Genomic DNA, 19,271 nt, shown 5'->3' with positions numbered 1-19,271 from the left:
TTGATTTTCATACAATTCTACTTTGTTTTATTCTACTTTCATTTTATTGTTTTTAGGACTTTTTTTTCTTTTCATTTTTTGCCATCCTTGACAGGTCCCTCTTGAAAAAGTATTTTGATCTCAGTGAGATTTTAATAAATAAATAGATAAATAAAGAAGTAAAGAAAATCCCATAAATACAGAGACCATTACAGCAGATTAAAGACAAGGACACTTAATCTACTACGGTAAATACAATTATGGATATTCCACTAAAGACTATTATTTAATAAATCTAAATGAATGGGACTGGATTCCTCAGGGCATGATTGTTCTATCTGTCTGTCTGTCTGTCTGTCTGTCTGTCTGTCTGTCTGTCTGTCTGTCTGTCTGTCTGTCTGTCTGTCTGTCTGTCTGTATCTATAGATAAATGCTGTAGTCTTGTTTATTCTTGTTACTTTGGTTTTAAGATTCAATTTCCTCCTTCATCAGTCTATCAGTTTTCTGTTCAGATCCCTGCAGTTGAACATATCTACTGCTGTTTGTTGCAATATAATATATTTCCAATCTAACAGGTGCATTTTCTTTAAAATACTGTTTGCCTATACTACTTGTAGAGTAATGTTGATTTCCTACTGAACCATTTTAAGCGTCAGGGCAGGGGGGCATCTGGTTTAAATGTACTGTCTACTTCTGACATGAAATTAGGTGCGTTAAGAGGTGCCGCTTTGTGTTTTTAACGTTCAAGAGACAAGCTTTTCAAAGTGGCAGATGCTGAAGATGGCAAATCTGAACATTTTCAGCTTGACATGACCTGTGAGCCAACTCGAGCAGTTGATTCAGGATCCAAGCTGTGTTCTCTCCTGTTGCAGAGTCGTCAACATAAAACTTTTAATAATAAACATACATGCATTTAAAGTTGAATGTGAGCTTGTTTTGTTTTCTATACTGCATAAAATTATTCATGCAGGCTGCACACCTGCTAGACAAGGCTATGCATGTGGCGTATCTTACTGATGCCTGAGAAGCTGTTTTCCAGTGTTAGATTTTTTTTTGGAAAGGAGTCAGACTCCTTTGGGTTCAAGATTACTTTACTTATTACAATTCCTAGAGATGTGCGTAAGAGGCGCCTGTGCTCATAATGTGCAGAATCATTCAAATAGAGGTATTGGATGATGCTTTAAAGCTCAAAACACGGTCAGTGTGAAAACAGCATAACACAGTACCTTCACCTTCACCAATCAGGGACTCATCTGCAGGCAGTCAGTAAGTGTTGCTGCTTATATAAAATGTTTTCTATTGTGTAATAAAACACGAAATTATTGCAAACTGTTATTTATGTTAAAACTACGTCCACATGAATGAACATATGCAGAAAAATAAATTGTGCATCAATTTTTGCATCTAACTAAACAAATTTAGTTTTTTTTTTTACATAATTGTCTTATGTTAGGAAATTAAAAACTTGTGTTCAACTAAATATTCTTCAAGAGACATAATGTAAGTCTTTACAGAAAACTCTTTTAAATAGCCTTTTTGTTTGACCATTTTCAATTAAGACATAATTTTGATGAGCAGACTATTATCTCAGTAGTTCAACCTTTAGCCTTTTTACCTGCATTTAATTTGGGTTAGAAGTTGAGCAGATATGACGTCAAGCGTATCCCTATTAACAACCTAGCAAACAATCGAAGCAAATTCAAGATGCATTTTGTGAATACACACAGCTCAACTCCGAAACCAACAGCAACTCTATGTAAGATCAAAAAGGTAAACAAAAAAAAATGTGTTAAATACAAATGCGAGCTTTGAGAAAGAGGATACGAGGGCTGCAGTTCTGTATTTAGCCACAGATAGCAGCATCGTTAGAAAACACCATAATATCTTTTTAAAGGTATAGTGGAGGATGTTCTCTTTCTGGGTTGATAAGTGGTCCTCCTAATTGTCAGTCATTCTGGTGATATGTTTACTTAAGGCAGTCCTATGTGCTCGTCCTCATTTTCACTTACCGGTGGTGAGTCTGACATGGTGGAAAAATTGCAAATCTTCTTTTGTATGACAAACTTTTTCAATTAAAAATGTCAGGAATATCGTTGAGTTCGAGGCTTAAAAGAATGGACAAAAAACAGACAACATGTTGGCTTAGACAACATGCAGATTGAACCGGATGAACGGGTCCATCCCTTAGGAATGGGCAGTCGTTTAGGTTCTTTGTTAACCTGTCTATGTCTCTGAAAGGGGGGTCGTTAGAGGGAATTGTTGGCCTGGCTGAACAGTCGAGGTGTTCTGTTCCCCTGAGAGTCTTCACCAGCAGACCGATGCAAAAAGCAACTTTTAAACAGAGCGTGCTCAGGGAGAATTGGGCTCATGCATGTTCTTGCACACATTCCTCTCGGGGGCGGGTACAGGGTTGTGCATGTCCAATTTTTTTTAAAGTGGAGAGGGTGGGTCTTTTCAAAAGTTCACAAAAAAATCCTCCACTATACCTTTAAGTAGATGCCTCAAAAGAATGCATTTTTTCTGTGTAAGTTCTTGTGCATGCAAAAAAGGGGAAAACAGTGGGAATGTGCTCTTATTGAATTCTATTTTTAAGAATGCCTGCCATATGTGATAAAAATGTATCACAAGTGTAACATACAAGGTCATGATTCCTTTAATGGCATTGGCTGATATTCAACCCACTATTCTCACACTATTCTTCTTCATTTAGCTCTGCTGGAGGCTTCATGTCATGTCTCAATAGGTTTTAGGTATGTTTTGTATATAAATAACATTCTCAACAAAGGTAGACTTTGGGTTTAAAGTTCTCTGTCTGACTGACTTAATCACCTCCATCAATATTTAGTCTCCTCACAAACTTGCTGCTTCCTTTGATAAAAGTAAGTGTACGCTTGAAGAGGAAGAAGCAATCTCTCAGTGATGTTGCTTGAAGGCATTCTGGTTGGATTTACTTGATATCATAAATAAATGATCATTTTGAAAGACTAATGCCATCCTGAAACTCTCCCTACACTAAGGCCAGGTATGCACGTTCATTTGTGAATATTTGCCCTCTCCTAAATCATATCCACTGCAATATACATAGGTAGGTAGTGTCATGTTTCTTTTTTTCTTATCCCAAAGTATTATTTTATATTCTGTATGAAGATAAGAAAATTAAACACATATTCTGTGCTTGGTTATCCAAAAAGATCTGACCATTTTCTTTTTGAAGTCAACACATGTTGTGATAAAGCCTTTATTATCAGCTTAATTATCTATGAGTAAAAAGAAAACACAAACCACTGGACTGACTTCAGATTAAGTGTCATACTCTATGAAGAATTCTAGATTTGTTGTGTGATGGGAGACTTGCATTTGTTGCAAACATAAAAAAAAAGGGTGATGGGATGATTTTATCTAAACAAGGGTTTCAGTCTTTGCAAAGCAATAGACCACTCTTTTATGGAAAACTATAAAAACAAACTCTTACCCTTCTTTGACCCAAAGGTTCCCTCTCCCACTTCAAATGTTTCATCTTCCACCTCTTCCATGAAGCCTACTGCTTCTATGTGTCTGTCTCTAAAAGTCAAGTAAAAAGGCAAGTGAGAGACTGAATCATAATAAGTCACCAGGTTCAGAGGGTGTCAGCTCCAGAGTCCTGTGTTGAACAGTCTTGTGGGATTCTACAGCACTTCTTAAAACTTAGTCTTATTTCTTCAGCGAAGTTAACACGATTCAGCCTGAGTCACTTTATCAGAATATCCAGAAAACTTAGATGGAGGCATCAACAATCCCCTGCATCAAAGACTAGCTGACAAACAGACCTTAGTTTTTTAGAGTGAAGATTCTGTCTAATCAAGTAGTCAGCAGCACAGGAGCACCACGGGGGATGGTACTCTCTCCATTCCTTTTTACTCTGCACACATTTGACTTTCAGTACCAGACAGTCCTGTCAACCACAGAAATACTGAAATAACTTTGCAGTCATTGGAATCATCGAAGATGCTCAAAAAGCTGAGTACAGGGAACAGGTGAAGAGATTTGTGGCATGGTGTGGAAACAATCATCTGATCCTGAATGTCAAGGAACCAAAGGAGATTATTGTAGATTACAGAAGAAACAGGAACAAGTTGAATCTTGTTAACAGCCTAGGAAAAGAAGAAACTCCTTTCTGAGAAAGCTGTGGCACATACACACCATATCCACATCCAGCGGAACCCCATCTCTAAAACGGTTTCCTTGAGGATTGCTCTGATTTTAGCTCCTTGTGAATCCACCCCTACGTCATCCTGTCAACAGTTTCCAGGGTTTTATTTCTTTTTTATATTGTCATTAGACTGTCACAAGTAGAGAGCAATGAAATTTACTCCCTTCATTTAGGCCATCCCCTTGGGGAGCAGTGGGCTGCCATTGCAGTGGCCTGCTCCCCACACTGTCCAGGGCTTCAGTGTGGGGTTAGGTCTTTTGCTCAGGGAGTGGAGCTCAAACTCAGAACCTCAGGATTCCATGCTCTTTGCCGTAATCACTAGACCGCCACTCCCCCTAACACATTCTCCCACCTGAACTATGGGTCGCTGCAGATGCTCCAGAGGCAGAATTTACTTCTTGGGTGTTCTTTTGAGCTTCACAATCTGTGGGGTTTCTAGATGTCTTTAGATGATGGATTGAATTCAGATTTACAATTAAAGCAGATCATCCATTCAAATTGATTATAAGTTGTCCTTGTTAGGAAAATCCAACTGATTATATCCAGTCAATGACTTAGCAGAATTCTCTCCTCTTGGATAAGCAGATAGGGACAGTAGATATTCTCATGCAATTTCTCTCACTGAGTGCTGATGAAGGTTCTCAGTCATCCAGGTCATAGTCATTCCGTAAAAATTCAAAAAATATCCACTGGACTTGGTTTTCAAGATTTGAAGACGTTTCTCCACCTCTCCAGGAAGCTTTCTCAATTCAAATGTCTGGATCCGCAGTGAGTTTGAGTCTTATATAGACAACGCCTTGTATCGCTTGGAAACATGCAATGGTAACCGATGAATGGGTCGTTAGTTCCATCGTTAGCCTGTAATATCTGGACCTGTCTATGATTCTAGGGGTCGGTCGTTAAAGGGGGGATTGCCATTAAGGGGGGGGATTGTCTCCTGTAATACCTGAAACCCAGTGATGGGCAGTAGCGCCGCTACATGTAGCGAAGCTATTAGTTTAACTACATTTTCCAGTAGCTTGACTGTAGCGTCGCTGCTTTATTTATCAAGTAACTTTCCTGTAGCGACGTTATTGTTTTGATCAAGTAGCGACGTAGCGTCCACAAACACTACAAAATCCAGGGCAAAACTAAGAAATGAAACCAGGTTTTCTATTTCTAAACAACAATCAGCCACAAAACTACTGTAAATAGCAGTTCAGCTGACGCTTTATAAGTGGCGTAGTAGCACAGGCACACTCAGTAGGGTTAAACAAGCGCACCCTTTCCGAGGCTGTCGTTCTATTGGCTGGAAAGGTTGCTAGGCAACGATCCAACTGCAGTCTGAGAGAGCAAAACAAATCCGCAAGCAGAGCCTACGGGTTTGCGAGCGTAACTGAGACCCGTGCAGAGCGCGGTTTGTGCGCGAAGAGAAGGAGGCAAACAAGAGGAGAAAATATCTGTGCATGAAGCATTAAATCTGAGAGAAGAAACAAAGATTTGAGAGAGAAGAGAAAATATTTGAGAGAGAGCGCATGTTTTGAGTGTGAGCATTATAAGTTTTGAGTGCAAGAAGATGAAATTCTTTTCTTTAATTGAAGTTATGTGCTCTTGCATTATGGCAGGATAATTCCCCTATATGTGCCACTAAGATACTCTAATTAGAGAGCAGTAGTGAAACTTCGATATTGTATTTTCATGGCCTAGTTTACCTGACAGGATGTTTACATAAATCTGTTTTTAGGCTGTGCACAGATAAGATTTTTTATGGAGGAACAGCTCTACCGTATATAAAATAAATAAATAAATTCTCAATAAATAAATAAATAAGCATTCAATTAATTGCCTCCAAAAATACAATGAATAAATATGTAGGTAGAAATTAAATTATATGGTGAGTCATATATACATGTATCTCTTAATTAGCTTCTTTATTTTTTCACCTTCTTTTGTAAACAGTTTTGTTTGTTACTTGAATCAACTGTTTAATTGAGGTCTTTTGTAGGGTTTTGTTTTCCCTAGAGATGTCCATTGAATGCAAACTCATAGCCATGTCTCCATGTGTAGAACACTACACAGTACCTTTAATTTGGTTCTAATAACAGCAGATTGTTTACTAGTTTGTCTACTAATAATTACTTTACTTTTTATTTTAATATGCTGATCATAAAGCAATTTTTACACTGTGTTATGTCATTGGCTGATCTTTAATAAATATTTTAACTAGTGCATCAGACTCATTTTGAATTGACATTAGGTTGGTACAACGTTAAGTAGCTTCTGATGTAGTTAAGCTACTTTTAACACATTAGTGTAACTTAGCTTGCTATAATTCTTTAGGTGGTAGCTTTTGTGTAGTGAAGCTTAATTTATTGTTGAGTAACTGATAGCTTAGCTCACTACACTGGACAAGTAGCTTGCCCAACACTGTGATTGTTAAGGGTTGGTCGTTAAGGAGGTATTGTTCACCGGCTGGGGCGGGTAGGTCCCTTGTTCCTCTGTGATGGGGTGGGGGGTTTGGTGATATCTGGAAGGGATCATGTCTATGATTGAATTGTATGTTTTTGGAAGCTGGAATCTGAGTCCACCACCTCTGTTTAAAGTTGTTTTTTCTCTCTTAACATAGATGGCTTCCTTCACGCCCCTCTCAAACCACCTATTTTCTTTATCCAGAATATGGACATTCTGGTCCTCAAAAGAATGTCCTTTTTCCATAAGGTGTAGGTGTACTGCGGAGTCCAGTGGACATTTTTTGAATTTTTACGGAATTTCTCTCACTAAGCATGCATGCAGCGACAGTTGAGATGAAAAAAAATCCCTTTTAACAGAAAGAGACCTCCAGTAGAACCAGAACCAGGCTCCGTGTGAGCGACTGGGGTCCAAGGGGCCATACAAAATGAACATAGAATGAGTGATGTACAAATAATTATAACAGCAAATCAGCTTTACAGGGGGCTCTGTCTGGGAAATAAACAGTTAAACAAACAAGTTCTGAGCCAGTTTTTATGTCAAAGGATGAAAGAAAGCACATCCAGTTAGTCATAGTAAAAGCTGTATAATGAAGCTCAGAACGTAGGTCCCAGAATCCAAGGCAAGACAGACAGTGGGGAAATTTAAATCTATTATTTTAAAATTAACAGTCGGATCTGTAGTGGCTGCAGTTGTGGCGGGGCACCACCCATCACTGGAAACTCTGGTAGGAGAAAAACACAGGTAAGTGACCATGATAATCTGAAGGAGGATGATTATCCATGTGAGTCGCTTACCTGGTTTGACAGCCGGAGGGCTGCCAGTTAGATGCAGCGGGCGTCTCCCAGAGTGAACCAGATGCTATAATCCCAGAGGGCAACCATGATTGGTTCAGGGTTCTAGGAATCCAACAGAGAGTTCAGGCAGAATGTTCAGATAGGTACAGGCAAGCTAAGTGGTTGAGAAGCACAATAAGGCAGGATATCAGTAGCACTACGTTAAAAACTCGCTCTCGTCACTGAGCCAAGAAAGAACAAGGGCGCACTCAGTGGATAAGAGACAGAAAAACCACAAAAAACAGACACAGATTATAATAACCCCCAAACAGTTCAGGGGGAAATAGATAGGGCTTCTGATAGCAGGTGACGCAGACACGGAAGTAGCCTGAAACACTCAGGCAAACCAGAATCTCTCTCAAACCAGACTTGAGCCAAAAAATATATTGAAGTCAGAACAGCCAGACACCGATCATTAGTACCTCCGAACACTTCAGGGGAGGCAGAAGGTAAGTCCGGACACGCAGGCAACCCAGAATCTCCTCATGTCAGACTTGAGCCAAGAAAAAAAAAAAGAAGAAAATTGTTGGAACACCACTGTCTGTCTGCCGATGGGCCCTTTTTGGGACTAGATCAGAGGTCTACAACAGGGGGTGCGCGACCCTTAGGGGGTCCACGGAGGTACTGCATGAGGGTCGCGAAGCTTTGGTTGATTAGGTTTTTTTTTATATTCCCCCCTGCAATTTTTTTCCACTAATTAAAATGTCTTTAAATCCACATTAACATGAATTCAACACACTGTAGTAAACAGATAAATGGAGGCAGAAGATGTCTTTCAGTCATCAATGCACACATTCAGAGACACATAGGAGCTCTTTCAAGCTGGACACCGTTTCATTTACAACACTTGTCCCATCAACCAGGAATCAGAAATACTTTAATAATCCCAGGGAGGGATTATACATTACACGTTACATTACTCCATCTGTAATAGAGGGACTATAGAACGAGTTTTATAGAACACTATTTCATAGAATATATATAATAAGGGGGTCCCTGCTCCATCTCGCCATCAGTTTGGGGGTCCTTGGCCTGAAAAAGGTTGAAGACCCCTGAACTAGATCATTCTGTAATGTACAGAGAACATAGGACTCTGAATTCAGGCGAGACAGCCAATGGGATAATTTAAGGTTTTATTAAATCACAGGCAGGCTGTTATAGCGGCTAGGGCGTCTATGACTGAAGCTCTGTTGTTGTGAAACACATATTAAGGACTGTGATAATCAGACGGAGGATGATTATGTAGGCGCAAGCCACTAACCTGGTTTAACAGTACAGTCTCTCTTTACCAAAGGCTTAAGAATAATCTGGTGCTGTTGGCTGGGAAAGGAGCTTAAATAGGAAATCAGACAGGTGGATTTGATTAGGAACAGGGTAGAGCTAGACAGGTGCAGGACATGAGCAATCAAGCCAGCCATCAGCGCCAAAATCATGACAAGTTTAGCCCAAAGTTATAAGACTAAACACAGAGGTTCGCAAAACTATGTCGAAATTCTGCTAAACTAGATAAAGAAAAGTTTTGCAATTGTGGTATTTCTCTGAAAAAAACGAATATTTAATCATGTTAAGACACCATGACTGCAGCAGATTTAAATACATGAGATATATCTGTATTTCAGCCAAGGCTCTATTGAGCGACATAATCCTCAAACTACTCTCAGTTTTCCTCTTCGTCTTTTTACAAAGCAGTAAGGTCCAGCTGTTAACCAGATGACTCCTGTCATGAGAAAAGTGTTTCCATTGAAGTTTTGAGAAATATAACCATTTTGATATGACAGAAAAAACACATTGAAGTGCAAAAACATTAAATCAAAACAAATTTTAGAGTTTTTTTCTAAATTGCATCGTTTCTAGTAATAATAATCACAATTTGTAAAATTTGATGGTCAATAGAAACTAGTAATGAACAGATCCAACTCCATCATCTATACTCTAAGGCGGAGGTCTTCAACAGGGGGTCCGCGACCCCTAGGGGGTCGACGGAGGTACTGCATGGGGGTCGAGAAAGTTTCGGTTGATTACACTTTTTTTTTATATTCCCCCTGCAATTTATTACCACTAACTGAAATGTCTTTAAATCCACATTAACATGAATTCAACACACTGTAGTAAACAGATAAATGGAGGCAGAAGATGACTTTCAGTCATCAATGCACACATTCAGTGACACACAGAGGCTCTTTCAAGCTGGGAACTGTTTCATTCACAATCAGAATCAGAAATACTTTAATAATCCCAGGCCGAAATTAGTTTTGTTACATTACTCCATATGTAATAGATTGACTATAGGACCAGTTTTATATAACACAATTTCATGCAATATAAATACTGTTTCTGCTGCTCAGTATTTCTACCCCAGTTTGTCTGTCAATACAGATTTTGCTGTGATGGCTCTTCCTGTACATCTCCAGATAATGGGCCCAAGTAGAAGTTAATTTTACAAATCCAAAAGACATTTTATACAGTAATGAAATAATTCCCACTTTCTGTATAACAGATTGAGTTATATGTACTGCATATTTTGTCATCTTATTAAATGAAAGCTTGCCTCTGTTTAAGTTTAGTGAAGTTATGTTACCACGGAACACATGAGCCGCAGAGCAACTTCGGTAGTTAGGAAGAACTCCAATATAATATCTTGGTGTTTTTTTTTTTTAATTAATTTAAATGTTTTTGTTTATTTTTTAGGCATCTAGGCAAATGGAAAAGGATTTTGAAGTCATGTCTAGTTCTTTGCCTCTAACCCACTCCAGGAAAGTAAAAAAAATATTGTCCCATGTAGTTTATTTTGTAACACAGAGCAAACAATGTGAGTAAACTATCAAAACGCATACAGAAGTATCCTAATCAAAAAAAGATGAGGTGGTCAGCGTACACATCTCTGCAGCAGAGAAGTCTCCCTCAGTGTCCTGGACTGCAAGCTTGCCTGAGCCACAAGAAAGCCCCCAGAGGCCCACATTTACGTCACCTGTCTGTCTGTCACTCTTCTCTCTCCCCCCCTGACTTGGACGCTCACTTTATTGTCTCTGTCAGTTGTGAGCCGGCGGTTTGCTTCCACTCACTGTCACCCCTCTGTCAGGCCCTGACCGATAAAGCGAGATCCAGCGCCAATCTCCTTTCTTCAGCTCCGTTGGCTGTTCCTGGACTCCATTCCACCACTAATTAGCTCTTCAGAGATTTCTTTTCATGGAAGCTGGTGGTTGGTGGTGGGGTGCTGGGGGCTTGGCGGGTGAGGTGGTGTAAGAAGAGAGACAGAAGAACGATGTGCAGAGGAGTCAGTCGTGTTGGATGTGTACTCCTATGACAGGTCACTGACACATGAATCTCATAGGATGGATGGATGGATGCTTGGAGGGATGGATGGATAGATAGAAAGAAGAGTGGATGCTCAGACATCCAAGCAAGTGTTTCACTAATGTCCTGTGTCTGTCAGGCCAATGTGACCAGTGGAGTTCTGCAGGTGATTATCATGTTGGCAGGGATTTCTACATGAAAAGACCCCTGTTTCTTTGTCTTCAGGTGTGTAAATATTGTGCTAGTGGAATATGAAAGTAGTGCAACTATAAGGTACAAAAACATAGGGAAAAAGATCAAGAGTGGGTCTCACATCAAGGAGGACCCTGAGGATATCTTTGTTGTCAACTTCAGAAGGGGGAAGAGAGTAGCAGAGGAGGAAACTGGCAGAAGGGGGAAAGATGCCAGAGAGAGCTCAAAGGATTCGGTCTGGGCAAGGTGATCGGTATTCCTCGGCAGTCTGCCTTCTGGCTCAGATCAGTCGGAGTAAGCTGGCAGCCAAGCCAGAGGGCATAACAGCACAAACACACCTTCAGCAATACACTGCTAGAGGCACGGCTTCACAATCTGCAGAGGCGGGAGTTGGAGGGAGAGACGCAAGGAAGAGCAGGAGAAAATAAACATCCTGTAATTACCTTCAGATCCTCAACTAATGACATCTATTGTAAACACGTGGATGTGTCGAAAAGCCCCAGTTCATCAGCCGCTGGTGAGTCAAAACAAAATTTTGTCTAATAAGATACAGCCATGCAATGTTTGCATGGAGGTCACCAGACAGGCAGACTCGTCCTCGGGCCATTGATGTCACATTTTCTCACATCATCACCTCAGTCTTTGGATGAGAGCCATGCTATCCATAGCACCCGTTTATGTGGGGAGATGCTTCCTGCTCTTCAAGGACACTTTTCTGCCACCTTGCTGCTACACAGACTTTACACGCTCCTTGCTTTAGATTCCAAAAATAGCTCCAGTCAGTTCTGTTTCCCCACTGACTGACCGTCTAAACAGGTACCTGATGGGTGGGCAGAACCAGGAAGGTCCTGCCAATGAAGAACTCATTCACACACACACACACAAAATATTGTGACAAGTAGCATATGTCCTTGCAAGAGCCAGCTGCCTCTCTTGGTGACCACCTCCCACACAGAAACATGCAGTTACAGATTACATTTGGATGTAAAATGTGCTCCTGTGCTGTAGATGTTCCAAACACCTGTGGACAGACATACTCATAAATCCATGCGACAAATCTCCATATCAAAAGATTTAAACCCCTTTTTCCATACATTAACTTGTGCTCATATTTGATTGAATTATATTTTAAGTGACAGTAAAAAACCATACCTAACATTTATTTTCATCAAAATGATCAATCTTTCATTAATAATACATTCAAAGACCATTTAGAGTTGTGCAGAATGAAAGTATTTATCTCATTGAAGAATAGAGAATAAAGTACCGTAAATTCTCTAATATAGGCCCGGGCCTTTATTTCACTCAAGTGCATCGCGGTCCAGGCCTTTATTGGATAGAGGCCAGAATTAGAGACAGGCCTCTATTGCTATTTGAGCAAAACAGACTACCAGTGGAATGAATAAAAATGAGATTTTGTGTCTATTTGAACCTATAAAACACTAGGTTCATTTATTGAAAAAGTACAGTTACCATGTCTCGCTTGGTTTGAAGTAAAAAAAAAAAAAAAAATCCTCCAATTCTGTTTAATTCTCCTCCTCAGTTTCCTCCTCCTCTTCATCTCTCCCTTTATTCTCCTCATCACTCGCGCTGCTCCTCCTGTTCTGCTGCGTGTCTGTTCTCTTCCTCGCGCAGACGGGCAGCAGTCAGGGCCTGTCGTCCAGCTGCGCAGGGCTGTGGTACTTGTATGTTACTACCACAAGTATAATGTTGAGGTATGCCCAGAAAAAACGTTTATAGCCCCGGCCTGTATTAGAGACCGGCCATTATTTACCTCCTCTGACAGCGAGACCGGCCATTATTAGAGACCCGGCCGCTATTGGAATACAGGCCAATATTAGAGAATTTACGGTATATAAATACTTTTGATGAATGCTAAATATATCCCCGTAGAACTAGAAGGGTGAAGTCACATAACAAAAAGGCTCAAAGTTGCTAGATCATAATAGGTTTGTTTGAAATGAGTGACTAGCTGTGCTGATGGGCGGCGTTTAAAATCAGTAGTGAAGCCGGACAGAGCTGTCAGCAGCTGAACCAGATGACTGGCGGTTGTCTAACTGGAGCTTAACCATTTCTGCAATTATATTCATAATACATTAAATAGCATTAATAAATATAGGTACCTATAAAAACAGGTATAGTAGGGGGTGTTCTTTTTCTGGTCCTCCCATTGTCAATGATTCTGGTGATATGTTTACATAAGGCTGTCCCACATGTTCATCCCCATCTTCTCTTATCGGTGGTGAGTCTGACATGGTAGAAAAAAGGCAAATCTTCTTTTGAAACGTAAGCTTCTTTGTGCGATGCAAACAGCATGTTTTAAACAGAGCATGCATGAGTAGTAATGGGCTCGTGCATGCTCTCACACGCATTCAATAGACGTTCCCTCTCGGGAGTGGGGACAGGGTTGTGCATGTGCAATTTTTTTTTTAAGTTCAGAGGGCGGGTATGTTCAAAAATTAGCAAAAATCCTCCACAATACATTTAAATTAACTTTGGATTATGGCTCTTTTTACATTGGGTACATGTAACCATTGACACAAAAGGAAGATATAAGGTTGCTGCAGGCTTTGCTGGCAGCAAGTAAGAAATCTATAACCATGAATCAACCCAGCACCTCCCACAATAGAGGAGTGGCACAACATAGTAGAGATATATAAAATGGGAACAAAATTATTTATTTCTTAAGTGTTCAGACGGATAGATTTAAGTAGATATGGGAAATTGGGCTATATACAAAACCCCACTCACTGTAGGACAGGTTTTATACAATCTGGCAAGATTGAAGTATTTGTATTTTGTTGTATATACTCTTTCTGAAATGCTTAAATGTAAGCTACCATATTATGGAGTAATTTTATTTTTTCTCTACTTAGTTAACTTTATAAAATGTTTAATTCTTTGAGAAAGATGTGACACAGGAGTAGATGTGTGTCCAAAATAAAAGGCGGATAATAAGTCGGACTAGAAAGTAAAACAGTAAAGACCCTGAAGGGTTAGAATTGACTAGAATTTAACAGGAGAAGGAGGAGTTTGTTCTCTGTAGAATATATTAATGCATGTTAGAATAGAATAGCCCTTTATTTAGTGTTTGTAAAAATAAAATAAAGTAAAAATCACTCTGAATTCCTCACTTGACATTCTTAAGATTCGAGATAAAAACGATTAAGAATGGTATATGTCAAGGCACCTGTCTTGCTCCACTTTTCAACTAAGTATTTGCAAATCTATTATCATAAACGTACAGCAAAGCTGGCATCTGAATGATTGCCGACACCACAACAGTATACCTAGAGGTAGCATCAATTGGTGATTCGAAAACTAACCTAAAAATGATCTTTTAAGAGTGGGTCGAAAAACAAGTATAGTTTTAAATCTTAAAAAAACTACTAATGACTCTTTAACAAATAAATGACAGTTAAATCTCTGTATAGAATGTTACCTCCAAAAAGGGTAAACTGTTTTTAATTTTGTGGGATGTATGACAACTTTACTGCAGTCTGTGTCTCTGATATCATTATCATGTCCTGGGTCAAGACAAGGCTGTCAGCTGGCATCTGAAACAGTTTAGAACCACAACAACTATGAAATTTACTGAAAAAGGACAACGTCTTGCCTCTGGAGGTTTGTGTTTATCATCTTCTGCTTGTGTTGCACCAATCATGGTGTTTTCACTGAAAAAAATAAAAGAACATTTTACAAACCCTCTTCATTCCTGCAGATTCCTGGAGATTTAGTAAATTTGGATTCTTAGGTTGGACTGCGGGCATTTGTTAGGAATGTAGGGAGTTCCTACATACTAGCACCATCTAAAAGAGAACTTATTGCATAATGAATTTATAGCTTGTTAAAAATTTAAAGATATACCTCAAGTGGATACAAATGTTATGCTTGTCATATAGATAACTGTAGTAAAACTGCTCAATAATACAATTCTTTAGCACACATATAAGTTAAAGGTATGTTTGTAGAGTCTAGTTTTATGATTTTGGACAAATATGAAGATTTAATCCATAAAAGAAATACTAAGTCTACACACATATTATTCATCATATCCCAAATATGATTTCAAAGTCAAGAAGCAAAGAAACAGAGACCTTGAGCTTCTGGTGGAATCAACGTGTAGAGAACTAATTTAGGAGCTGTGAATACATTTTTTAAGCCCTTAAATCCAATACACGGCCTTAATGATGAATAATCTTCATTATTATTCTATATCTCTGATAATGTGGTGTTGAAGTCAATCAATAAACTACCACCCTGAACCTTCAAAAATGTCAGTGGAGACTCTCAAGAAGATTGTTCTTCAAGGCTGTGGTATCATCTGATTCTGTCTCAGATCGCATTGCCATTCTACTTGTGCTCTTCACCCTCATGAGATCACAACTAACCTTTATCCTTTGGACTAAAAAAGACAATTTGTTGCTATTTTAATTTATTAAATAGACTCATAATGAGTGTTTTTTCCTATAATGAATAACCCTTAAATTTCCTTCAGCACAAGGTCAACACGTTAATGTGATGAGAGATGGAATTAAATAAATAGATGCGAGAAACAATTCGCAAAGCATCAATAGCCAGATCAATAGTGATGTTGGTAATTATCACTTTTGGGATGAGGGAGATGGTCTTTCCTTATTGATGCTCTCTAATTCACAGGTATAACCTCGGGGCCAGCAGAATAAATCAAAACACATCAAGGTAAACCACATTCCCAATTCCTTTACGGCAGAAGGGAATTAATAGTGCCCTGTAACTTCAAAAATTAATAATCAAACTCAGCTTGTTTGAAAATTGACTAAAGGTGTAGCCGTGGTCATCATAAACGGTTCGTTTTCTGTTTTAACATTATTTCTGAGATAACAATAAGGAGAACATAAAGCTTAACTATTTTAATGTATTAGTTTCGTGAAAATTTAGCCTCTCTTGAAAGGAAATGCATTTCATATTGAAAGATTTTCTCAACATATATTGTGAGGATATTCATTTTCATCCATTGCTGTTGAATAAACATTGAAAAAAATCCTGTTTTAATCTGTGCAGATCTATTATAAACTCTCCAACTGTGCAAGCAGTCGTTCTACTGGTAGATTTGACCGACCACTTACTGTATGCTTCAATTAATTGGGACAGAGTTTGCCTAAACTAAGCTTCATTTAAAAGGAAGAACGGAATACCTGCAGGACTGTAGAAATAATGAAAATGAATAATTTCTTATTTAACTGTTTAAGATGTCTTGTTAGGGTACCACAGAGCATACTAGACCCTGAAGTGACCCTTGAAGGTGTCAAACAAAAAAAAAATGAAAGCTACTCAGATTGGTTTAGTTTTGTGGTTAGATTTTTAGGTCATGACATTAAACATAACGTAAGTTTCTACCATTTCTGGAATATTAAAACATTAAAACTGTTAGCCCTCCAGCCGAACAGTTCCAGCCTCAACACCCTTCCAGTGATGTCTTTACTGTCTCTCCTGTGTGCATGTCCAAACCATCTCAGTCTGGCCTCTCTGGCTTTATCCCTAGAACACCTAACTCGAGTTGACCCCTTTCCCGACCCTATTCATGTTTGTTATTTCTGAAGAGAACTTAAACATTTCCATCTCTTTTACCTCCTGCTCTTCCTCACTCTTGTACATCTTTCATTTTATTCTTGCTTGCTCTTTTATCACAGAACACACTCGATACTTTTCTCAACCTGATTCAATCTGCTTGGACAGGGAGATGCTTGTTTACCAATTTCCCACCCTCCCAGTTCGTCTGGGCTGTTGACCCTAAGTATTTAAAACCTTCCACCTTCTTCATCTCTGCTCCCTATAAACCCATGGCTCAAAATTGGTGCTACTTGCTCACGCATGTATTCTGTCATACCTGGCTAACCTTTATTCTTTAGCTCTTCTTTTTAGGATTATTCTCTCCCTGTTCCCTAATTTCACCACAGATCAGTTCAAATTAGTCCAAAGGTTCATTAGCTCAGCTGTTGTGATGCACTGAGTGAATGTCCATCAGGTTAGCAGCATAGATATATGAAAAAAAGATGTGGGAGAGTTGTCTTTGGTAACATTCAAATCAATCAAGTTTAATTTCATTCAATAATAAACTATTACCAATAAACATAATGCATTGGATGAGACATCATTGAGATCTTTATGAAAACCAATAATGGTGTGGGGAACACCACACTTCTGTTGCCATGGAAACCAATAGCTTAGTAGCTTACACTGCTAATCCACAGCTCAGGAGTGGCGAGGATGGGCTTTGGTGCGTATTCTTTGTGAGCCTCTGTATTGGCGGCCCCTTCACTCCACTGGGTCTGGGTCATATGTCCGTTTCGGCCACTCAGGAAACTGAGCCTAGGTGATATTGTAGAATCCTTAACCTTTGGGGCACATACGGAGATTTTAAGAGATGCGCTCATGATAATCTCAGATCAGCTGGGTTCTACAGCAGCTCACAGTCAGAAGAGAAAGGCAGTGAATCACCGGTCTGTGAGTCAGAACCGCTCACAGAACATAAAGGCACAGGATATCTGTCTTGGACAGGAACTGGCTGCTATTTTGGCTGATCGAGGGGCTGAGATTTAGAATTTCCTCATCTGTTGTATGAACCGGTGATAACAGCAACGTTGTAATGGATTTTTTTAAGGTTTAAGCTTCTTCAAAGAGGTATGCATTGTCACTAGCAAAAACCACTGTTAAGTTCAGTCTGAGCCGGAGGAAGGAGTGGAATCCAATCAGATGACTCTTCGCAGGCCGATGAGCAGAAGCCAGCAGACAAGAAGGAGCAGGAGGATCTGGAGGGAAAATCAAAAGTCTGTGTCAATGCAGAAGCAGATGTCCAGGCCAGAAGATCAGAGATGTAAAGAGGTACCAAATGGAAATCCAAGCCAGGGTCAGGAGACAGATCCAAGATCATTAGCAGGCAGAATCCAATAGAAGTCTGAAGACAAGTCAGGCAAAACAGATCAGAACAGGGGCAAGCAAACACAGAAGTCCAGAAACTAGTCAGGATCATGTAATCAGAAACACACCGGGTACAGTAGAGAACTCTCACCTACGGCTCGAGAATAATCTGGCACGGATGGCTCTTCCTCATCTGGCTGTAGTCTGGTTGGCCGATGGCTGGGACCAAGCAGTTTAAATAGAAGCAGGAGCAGGTGGATCAGATGAGCAGTGATGAGAAACTGGGCAGAGTTAGCCAGTTAAATGAAAAGAGCAATTAAGCCAGCCATCAGTGCAATAATCATGAAAACTCCAAGGGACTCACAGTGTCCCACTTTTCCTTAGCTGATCTCTGTCCCAGAACAAGCTCCAGTTCAAAAAGCAAGTCACATTGTCAATATTCCTTCCAGTAAAAATAAAAAATAACTCTCTTAAAGGTATAGTGGAGGTTGATCTTTTAAATAAGTGGTGCTCCTAATTTTCAATCATTCTGCTTATATATAAGGCTGTCCTACAGGTTCATCCCAATTTTCAATTACTGGTGGTGAGTCTGACATGGTGGAAAAATTGCAAATCTTCTATGCATGCTTTTATGAGCAATGCAAATACCACTATACCTTTAAATGCCGCTTCTGGCAGTGTTAGCTGTTGTTATCTGGAAGCACATCCTTAACCATCCAGAACCTGTCTCAACACCAGCTTGAAAGCAACACAACTTTCATCCTTTTCAGCTTTGAACACTTTGTCCTCTGAAATGTCTTTATCCACTTTAACTTCCTCGCCATGAGAGTTATTCCGAACATTTTCAGGTTACATTGTCTACACAAGATGTAATATACCTGTTTGCTCCAACCTCCGCTTATTTAAGTGACCCTGAGTTTCTGCCTTTTCTAGAAGTATTAACTAAAGCAGTTTCCATCCTCTTTGCAATATCCTCCAACATCTTGCCTTCCAAACAAAACATTCCCATAACTTCCTCAGTCATGTTCCCAGCCCCATTGTATCCTTTTAAAGCTCTTTCAATCCCTACTTTCTCACTTCTGGGTATGTTTTACAAGTTTTTTTGATTAACACATTTTCAAGCTTTCATATCTGTCTTGCATTTTTTTTCCTTCAAATTCCCATTTACCGCGTCAACCATTGACTTTGCATGTAAACTCGCTGCTTCTGCTGCGCCTGCTGCGTCCGGTTCACACCGATGTGGAGCGGTTGAATAACAGCAAGCACAGCGTTCATTTGTTTCACCATGTTTTTCAAATCAGCTGTGAGATGGGCACGCATGGTGTCACAGATTAACAGCGATGGTGATGAGTGGGAAAAAAAACACCTGGTCTCCCTACATTCACCTCCCTCAGCCACTCTTTAATCATCTCCTCAAAAGTCTGCAAAGGTGG

The sequence above is a fragment of the Cyprinodon tularosa genome, unplaced genomic scaffold (genome assembly GCF_016077235.1).
Source record: "Cyprinodon tularosa strain WSP-4 unplaced genomic scaffold, ASM1607723v1 ctg79, whole genome shotgun sequence".
In the NCBI taxonomy this organism is placed as follows: domain Eukaryota; kingdom Metazoa; phylum Chordata; class Actinopteri; order Cyprinodontiformes; family Cyprinodontidae; genus Cyprinodon; species Cyprinodon tularosa.
The sequence above is the reverse complement of the archived record's forward strand: the minus strand, read 5'-3'. Positions refer to the sequence as shown.